This window comes from Selaginella moellendorffii, unplaced genomic scaffold (assembly GCF_000143415.4).
Source record: "Selaginella moellendorffii unplaced genomic scaffold, v1.0 SELMOscaffold_44, whole genome shotgun sequence".
Taxonomy (NCBI): Eukaryota; Viridiplantae; Streptophyta; class Lycopodiopsida; order Selaginellales; family Selaginellaceae; genus Selaginella; species Selaginella moellendorffii.
The window spans coordinates 177,173-186,820 of record NW_003314305.1 but is presented as its reverse complement, the minus strand read 5'-3'; the positions used below and the strand labels follow the sequence as shown (position 1 = coordinate 186,820).

The window sequence follows — 9,648 nt, the reverse complement described above, 5'->3', positions numbered from 1 at the left end:
TGCATAAGCGTGAAAGTTCTTGGCCATCGACTTTCATTCAAAGCCCTCTCTTTGAACACTCAGGAACTACTTCCCTAACCTTGATAGCCTTGCCTCACAGCAAGCTTCAAGACCACGCTTTTGCTGCGCCACTCTGATTTCGCGCGTTTCATGAACCATCTACACTTGGCCTTTCTAGGTACTAAGCTACCTAGAATCGTTTTTGGGAACCTTGAAGGAACTCTGTCCCTTAGCTTGCTAAGGCCTCCCTTTTCACAAGTTTTATAGTTGCCATATAGTCTAACATGGACAATTCCATATTTTAGACTCTCCATGGCATCATGGTTGCTAGCAACAACATCCTCGAGCACCCTCTTGATTCTCCACTCCCAACTTGCATAACCACCGTTGGATATGCCCTTTGATTTCTATGGTTCAGTTCCATCCCAATACTACTTGCCTTTTGGCCCTATATGTTTCCTTTGGTTATTCTCCTCCAGACTAGGAGGATAGCTTTGCACATTTTACTATGCCTTAGCAAGTATTCTTAGGGATGAACTTACCCAATAGCCTAGGGAGTGGTTCCTCAATCTTGGGCATGCTCACCTTATAATCCCACACATCAGGATTAATGTTGCTACTTATGGGCCTTTATATGCCCATCACTAGCCTTGCCAAAATTCCATTTTTGGCTTTGTCCAATTCAGGTAGACAGTCTTCTCCTGTCTCCACAACCTTGGACATTTGGATAGCACCTACTATCCATCATTCGCTAGGGACTTAGTCCCTTGGGCCTTATTTATTGCCTTTGCGACACGAAACACCACCTCTTGGTGTTCTAGAGTGTTTGGGTGTCCCAATGATGGCTTCTTGACAATGAGCATTCCCGTTTATGATATTGACTTACTATATCGCAATATAAGCAATTTATCCCCCGTAAGGGTATATCTAACTTCTTTATGCCATTAAGAAGTCTTGGGTAGCTACCTTCTACCCATTTAACCAATTATCTTGCACCTCTTGCTTAGTTGCCCCATAGTTATCAAGTCCTACAACTCATTGTTTGGTGCTTCCACACCTTCATAATTATCTGGGTCACCACACTCCAACCGCATGCCTTCCAGCTTAGACCATGCCATTCCCGCTTCCGTTGGGATTCCCTTGGCAAGTCATAACCTCAAGGTATCACACCTTGGCACATTTGGTATCTCCACACCATTGGCCCCACGAGCCTACCCTTATGACACTACTTCTTAGTGTCTAGGTCTTTGCCAAGACCAATATAGTTGTTCTTCATGCTAACTATCCGTTAGCACCGCACCATAGTGTTTGCACCTAACTCTGGGCCAAAGTTGCTTTCTTTTGGGAACATCTTTCCCACAACTTTAGTACGGCACATTTTGCCATCAATGGGATACCTACTGTTCTCATACTTGGATCTTATGATCCTCCCCATACCTCATGGGGCACCATACACCTCAGTCCAAATGCTCCAACCAATCCCTTAGGACCATTCCTTGACTCCACTTGAGTCATCCAACATTTTGGACTTTGCTAATTCAACAACCTGTGAGGTCTCAGTCTTAGAGGTGCCAACTCACTGGAATACAACTTCTTGTATTTATGTCTTACTCACAAGGACAATCTTTGCAAGTGTTACTCTGACACTTGATGATTTTCTTGGGGCTAACCTTTGCCCCCCAGGACCACTTGTCCATGTGATGAGAATAGCAACTCATCTTTAAGTACACCCCCAACTCCTTGGGTTGTTCCAACATTTATTAGAGGTAGCCCTGGCTACCATTTCAAGGACTGGTGTCCTCTTCTGTATTTGATCTCCCACGGTCAACAATTCCGGTCTCAAATTTATGAGTACCAGCCTCAACCATATAAGGGTAGTCTTGTGACTCCTTTATTGTTTTGGAGTCTACATCTTTCCTGTGATCCCAACTATAGTTGTTTACCACAACTACATTAGCTCGTTTGCTGCGTCAAACGCTCATCGGGATCACATCCTCAGCTCTTTGAGGAAACCCTTATACTGTTCCCAAGATCCTAAAGTCGTTCCCTTACTGGCCCTTTTCCATCCACCATGTCATGCACAAGTTCATGCATGAACTTGAGTGGAGAGCCATGTCCTTTCGACATGCTACTCCTTGAGGATAGGTCCATATCTAGGACCTTCCGATTCCAATACAAGTGGTGATATACTTGGCCACTAATAAGAGTCGGACTAAGGAACAGCTCTGATACTAAGTTGTAAGCGACTAAATTTTCCATTTTACTTTAGTCACTTAACCACACCTCCAACCACTTGAAGGAATCTCACTCACAACCTCCATAAGTCCTATTTCAGACTTGGGCTTGCTAGCCCCAAGAATGGCATCCCCGCCATTCAACCTTTGCACTTGATCCAAGTGCTCCACGTGTTTGATCCCATGACTGACACCCCAAGGTACCACTGATATATCAGCTTGTTATACTAAAGCCATGCCCCTTTACCTTGGTCACACCGATGATCTAACACCACCTGCATCACAATCCCATCTCTCAAGGACTAAGCCATCCGTCCATAAGTGATCATTCCAGATCCACTCCTTAGCATCCTTAGGATGCCCACAGACATAGGGAATAGCCTTCCCCAATATCCTCTTTTCCAGTTTTCACCAAGTCCTTTTCTTCCCATGGCTGTATTTGCCAACACTGCCACTAGATCAATGCCCACTGGCCCGACCACTAAGTCCCACGGTCCTCTGGGACTTCCTCACCCCTCGACTGCATCCTTGGTCACTACACCAGAGGACTACTCCTCTTCCTTTCCAGAGTCTGGCCTTTGGGACAACATTTCGGAACATCGTGGCCCTACGCGGGCCTCATGGGTACTCTCCCCGCCTTTCGCCTTTGGGTGCTCTAGCCATGGGCTTAGAGCGAGGTTCCGTTGAGCCACACCAGGTATCCAAGTAGGTAGTGCCACCCACACTTGGACTGGGAGCATCGGTCAGCCGATCTCTCGGGGGAACTAGAGCCGGCTTTTGAACACTTCACCAAACTACACCGTTTGTCGGTCTGTATTCACTCTAGTCTTGGACTTCCAAGTGGTCAGTTCATCACCCAACACTGGGTCTGGCCTTCTTGGGCCAAACTGGCCTTTCCTGGCCAAACTGGCTCCACTGGGCTCCAACCCCCACACTCTCCCTACTATACTTTTGGAACCCCCCCCCCCCCCGGGGGACGATCGCTTTGGGCTTTCACCCAACTGACTGCCTATATTAGTATTTGGACTCGGACTCGGGCTTGAACTTGGACTCGGACTTGGTCCCGGTTTCGGACTCGGACTCGGTCTTAGTCTCGGTCTCGGCCTCGGTTCCATCTCGAGTCCATCTCGGACTCCATCTCGGGTCCACCTTAGACTCCATCTCAGACTCCATCTCGGACTCCATCTCGGGTCCATCTCGGACTCCATCTCGGGTCCATCTCGGACTCCATCTCGGACTCCATCTCGGGTCCATCTTGGGTTCCATCTTGGGTCCATCTCGGGTTCCATCTCGGGTCCATCTCGGGTTCCATCTCGGGTCCATCTCGGACTCCATCTCGGGTCCATCTCAGACTCCATCTTGGATTCCATCTCGGGTCCATCTCGGACTCCATCTTGGGTCCATCTCGGACTCCACCTCGGACTCCATCTCAGACTCCATCTCGGACTCCTTCACGTCTCATGTGTTGGTCCTTTTGGGTCCCTTTTTGGAGCCTTACTTATTGCTCGCTTCATGCTTGTTCCTCGAGCACTTCGTTAGGAGTTCCACTCCCACTCTCAACCTTTTCAAGTCGGAGCTTTTTAGTCCAAACGTGTTACGCTCGTTTGGATTTGGCTTCGGCCACCACCACATGGCACCCTTCCGGCTCCACTTTGGGGCCTAGGGATTTTGTGTCTCACAAAGGAGCCCAAGATGGACCTGAGACAGACCCGAGATGGAGTCTGAGATGGACCCAAGATGGAGTCCGAGATGGACCCAAGATGGAGTCGAGATGGAGTCCAAGATGGATTCGAGATGGAGTCCAAGATGGACCCAAGATGGACCCAAGATGGAGTCCGAGATGGAGTCTGAGATGGAACCGGGACTAAGACTAAGACTGAGACCAAGTCCGAGACCGAAACCGAGTTCGAGACTGAATCCGAGTCCAAGTCCGAGTCTGAATACTAATACAGATAGTTAGGTGAAAGCCCAAAGTGATTGTCCCTTGGGGGGGAGGGTGGAGCCCAGTGGAGCCAGTTTGGCCAGGAAAGGCTAGTTTGGCCAGGAAAGGCTAGTTTGGCATAGGAAGGCTGTACCCAAGTGTTAGGTGATGAACTGACCACTGGGAAGTCCAAGACTAAAGTGAATACAAACTGACAAGTAGGGTAGCTTGGTGAAGTGTTCAAAAGCCGGCTTTAGTTCCCCTGGGAGATCAAATGGTCGATGCTCCCAGTCCAAGTGTGGGTGGCATTACCTACTTGGATACCTAGCGTGGCTCAACAGAACCTCGCTCTAACCTCATGGCTATAGCACCCAAAGGCGGAAGGCGAAGAGAGTACCCATAAAGCCTGCGTAGGGCTATAGTATTCCAAAATGTTGTCCCAAAGTTTCAGACTGTGGAAAGGAAAAGGAGTAACCCTTTGGTGTGGTGACCAAAGACATAGTCACACAATGAGGAAGTCCTAGAGGATAGTAGGATTTAGTGGTCAGGCCTATATGCCTTGATCTAGTGGCAATGTTGGCAAATACGGCCATAGACAAGAAGGGACTTGGTAGGGACCGGAACGGAGATGTTGGGGAAGGCTATTCCCCATGTTTGTAGGCATCCTAAGGATGTAAGGGAGTGGATCTGGGATGACCACTCATGGATGGATGGCCCAGTTTTTGAGAGACGGGATTGCAATGCAAGTGGTGTTGGACCACTGATGTGACCAAGGTTAATGGGCATGGCCTAGTGTAATGGGCTAATATATCGGTGGTACCTTGGGATGTCGGTCATAGGATTGGACACGTGGAGCATTTGGACCAAGTGCAAAGGTTGAGTGGCATGGATGCCATTTTCGGGGTTAGCAAGCCCCAAGTCCTGAATTGGACAAGTGACTAAAGTAGAATAAAAATACTAGTCACTTACACAATCACCATAAAGTGATTGAATCAATGATACATATTATTCTTAAAATTCTCATAAAAGAATTCTAGTGGAACATAAGGATTGGTAGTAAGTGTGGGAGGAATTGTACCATACGCTGTAAATATTGTCATCAATTAAGTTTGATTGTTTAATTGCAACTATATAACATTGATCAATTGCATCAATTGCTATTTTAAAGTTAGAGCTATTGCTCTATTATGAAAATGAATGAAAAAGAAAAAAACAAAAGAAAAAAATATTTAAAAAGTTATAAGGAAGTGAGATTTAAATAATGCTAAAGTTAAATCTAAACCAAAATCCTAAATCCAAGCATTTCTTAGAGACAATCAAAGTTGCCTCTCACCTCCACCAATGTGAGTGTATAGAATATGACAATGTAGTATAAAAATGTGCATATTAATTAGCTCAAAAACCTTAACTTTTATATAAAAGTGAGTGGTTCACTAACAGCTTTCAAAATCCCATTATGTTAATATTAACATGTTACATCATAGCTATATACTTGGATTTCACAAAATAATTACTATAAAGATTAACTTTTATTTTAAGATTACAAGGTGTAAATAATGGTATTTATAAAGTGATTTCAATACTTGTATTTTGGAACACTAAAATATAGAATGTTGCAAACTATATATTATAATAGATTAGATGAAAGTTTTCTCTCAATATAGTATGTAGCCCATTCTTAACAGCTAAATCAACTTTTAAAATTTATTTACTAAATTATAATTTGATACAAAATCACTTAAGCATAAAAATATGAATTATTTAACAAAATGATTTAAAAATTATAAAGTTTTATTAATGCTCACTTTTTGCAAGTAACTTATACTTCCTTAACTTTAGTTGGGAGTGCAAAACTATAAAAATAGTTTTCTTGGAATATATTAAACCTCTCATATTAAAATTATATCATTAGTTATTATTGTTGTATTCCTATGTTTTTCATTTATAAATATTACAAAATACTATATATTACACCTTCAGCACTAATTTTTTAAAAGTATTTTAATAATATTTACTAATTTTTGTTTTAAATGTTGTTAGTTGTAGAAATTAATTTTTATATAGGTTCATATTTAAATTTAAATTTAAATTTTAAAAGTTAGTTAAAAGCTTTAAAATATGTTGTATTCTGGTGGATTAATTGGTATGAGAAAGCATATTAAATTACTTATATATATCTTTTTAAAATCAAATGAAATAAAACTAATAATGAATATAAAAATAATAATAGAAATTTATGTATGTCACTCTATATCTATATCTATATCTATATCTATCTAACTATCTATCTATATATATCTATCTCTCTCTCTTTCTTTCTCTCTCTCTCTCTCTCTCTCTCTCTCTCTCTCTATATATATATATATATATAAAAGTTTTTTTGAAATTTTTATGTCATAATAGATTATGAGGTTTTAAATTATTGTAACTATTTACAAATTCTCATCTAATTTATGAAGGTAAAAAGTTATATTTTGATTCATCAATGATTCACATAACAAAATTTTGTTACAATACAAAAACTGAATTTAAACAGTAAATGTTTTTCAAGAAGACAAAGGATATTATGATACACTTTTAGTTTACGTTTTAAAAATAAAAATTTAGTATTTTAATTTATCAAAACATATATATTCTACAAGTATATATATTATTTCTAAAGATTAGTTTGGCATTACTTTTATTTTAGGGCTGCTCCCTGATGGAACGCGGCAGATTGACTGGTGCGGGGAACAACAGTCACGGCATCAGCGTCAAGTAAGAAATCTCCCACCTTTTCCCTCTTAATTTCGATCTTTTCTAGTGGCGCCTTTGATGGCGCCCCCGCCAAGTCTAGCCAAGGACGCCGCAAAGCTATGCGCTGGTACTACACTCACAAACAGTCTTTCGGGTTTGGCCCCATTCTCTCCTTTCTTTATGCCTTTAGCTCTAGTGTCAACTAGAGAGATTCCTCCGGCTGGGAATTCGAAGAGGGCGATGAATTGGAATTGAAGAATGAGGAGCCGGAGCTTGTAAAAGCCTGGATCCGGCAGGATGATCTTTTTCAAGAGCTGCTTTTGAGCTAGGGACCGGCGGGTGTAGGAACCTCGTTGATGTACAAGGTGCGGTTAAGGCACTTCACTGTGCTGGACAAGAAAACTTCTTCCTTTTGTTTTGGTGGACATAAATTCTAGGAAACTCGCAGTGCCCATCTAGAAGCATGAGATATTATGCAATGAAGTGCAGTTTATTACTTTGTCAAACTCGCCACCTGCCCTGCTCCTTGCTTTGGCGGTAAGCATGTCGACATAGAATTCATGTACGTTGCTTTCTTCTGCCGACGCATAGTGGAGCAGGTAAGCCAAGCTCAGATCATCTGTTCGTTCATGTTGACAGTGTAGCAGAGAGAAGGCTGGCGTTCTCGTCACCCAGACCACCACCGCACCACAAAAGGAAAACGTACATCTGACGGGATTGAATCTCGAAATCTCAAGAACCTGTTGATGCTTCGGCCAGTAGTGGCTGTTTTTAAAAGCCCCTGAAACGTCTGTGTATCTTTTCAAAGTTTCTTTTGCTATTGGCAATACAATGCATCAATACAAAGATCCTCTTCCACATCACGAGTCTTAACTGCTGGGAGAGAAACATCTAATTGTAGTCTATGCATCATTAGTCTGTCTATCTTTTGCTTCCCAAACCCAATCCTCCAAAACTTTTCATGTGCGTTTGAATGATGATCCATCTTTAATTCAGACCATGGATAAACCATAGCATTGTTAGTGCAACCCAAAAGCACGATATTTGGATTTACTTTTTGCATTGCGGCCAGTCCAGCTTCATAAACTTGTATTGCATTCGTTCGTTGATGGGCATACTTGCCATTTTGGTCCCACTGTATTGCAACCAAAGCTTGAACCAAAGTGCAATTCGCTATCATTGACAGTTCCAAAGCCCAAATTATCAAACCAAGAGCTCGGATCAAACTGTTTTCTCTCCGTAGCCTTAGTACTTCCCGATCTTGCAAATGCTCTGATTGACTAAAATAATACATTTGCAAGAAATTGATCTCTTCACCAGTAGCTGCAACATCTGAGGATTCATCATCCACCATGATAGTCCATGGAAGCTCAAAACCCAAGTTCTCCAACTTCTTTTTGTAATCCCAAGAACCAGATTCCTTTGTCATGTGAGACATAGAAAAGATATTGTAGCTACACCTTAAGCAGCAACCCTCCATGATCTGTTGCACAAGAGGTATGTTCCTACACTCTCTACCCGAGCTAAAAAAATGCATCTGCACATTGGGGATTGCATTGAGAACTGACAAGAATTCAGAACTCCCATGCATTGGTGTGTAAAAAGCATTGGCATACTTTGAATCTTCAGTTTCCCTAACTAGTGTTTCATCTAAATCTAGAATAATATAGCAATTTTGCATCCTGTTATACTCCCAATTTCCTCGCTCTCTCTTTCTCTAGATCTAGACCTTGCAAGTGATAAGCTTGCCCTAACCCTTATGGCGAATTGCCTTTCGTGTATTCTCAATATATTCTTTATTTCCCTTTGATATAGATTCAACCTTCCTCTTACATCCTGTTTTTTTTCCAGCTGGGATGAAAAACAGGATGTAAGAGGAAGGTTGAATCTATTTCATCGAGATAAAAGCGTCTTTCTAGAATTTCTGGATCCAGGGACGACACCGACTTTGTAAGAAATCAGTGGCTCGAGAAATCCTTGTCCGAGATTTACCACTTCTTTGGTCAAGTCCCTGAGGCCCCCGAGACAGGAAAGTAACGACGCAGTAAAGTCTCCAAAACCACACAACTCGAGGGAAATTGCCAACAGAAATTGCAACAGAGCAACAGCTGAGAGGAAATCGAAACGAAAGTGTTCAAAAGCGAAGCCTGATGACGGAGAGCTTGGACGACGTAACCTTTCACCTCGTTCGCATTAACTATAACACCAACAAAAAACGAATTGTGTCTTACTTGCCTTTGCGACAGAGTCCTGGATCCACTGTCTCCACTGCCTTCGAGAAACTGGAAGACGAATACAGTCAACATCAAAGGAGCCAAGACAATGCCATGATGAAGATCCCGTGGCATCAACAGGTTAGATTTTATCCATGCAGCCAGTGATCCCAAAGCTCATCAGCAGTGGCAGGAGACGAGAAGAAAAGCTCCACCACGAAGTTTGGAGCTCAAGATGATCAACGCCGAGCTCCAAAAGGAGAGGGAAAAACATTGGGTAGAGTGGATTCGCAAGCGTCTCCCAACAGATAGAAAAGTCTTTCTTCAAGGAGCTCATCGCTGATTTTGGATTTGGTTTTTTTTTTGGATTATATAGGTACAGTGTACCGTATAAAACGTTTGTCCTCCCAGAAATTGTCTTGGCGAGCTGGGGCATAGATTTGTTATGTGCGCGATTTTTACTGTGGCGTTTCTATGCGAACTCCTGACGCGTTTTTCTTGTTTGATCTCTATCGTGTGGTTCTCTAGAAATTATCTGTTGTTC

At 42.5% G+C, this 9,648-nt stretch overlaps 1 long non-coding RNA gene across 1 annotated transcript; it reads left to right on the top strand.

Annotated features, from left to right (window-relative positions):
* Positions 1 to 6,854: 6,854 nt before the first annotated feature.
* On the top strand, positions 6,855 to 7,391 carry LOC112349988. Its single transcript, XR_002993598.1, has 2 exons — positions 6,855 to 6,912; positions 6,959 to 7,391. It is a non-coding gene; the product is annotated as an uncharacterized LOC112349988 (long non-coding RNA).
* The last annotated feature ends 2,257 nt before the right edge of the window (positions 7,392 to 9,648 follow it).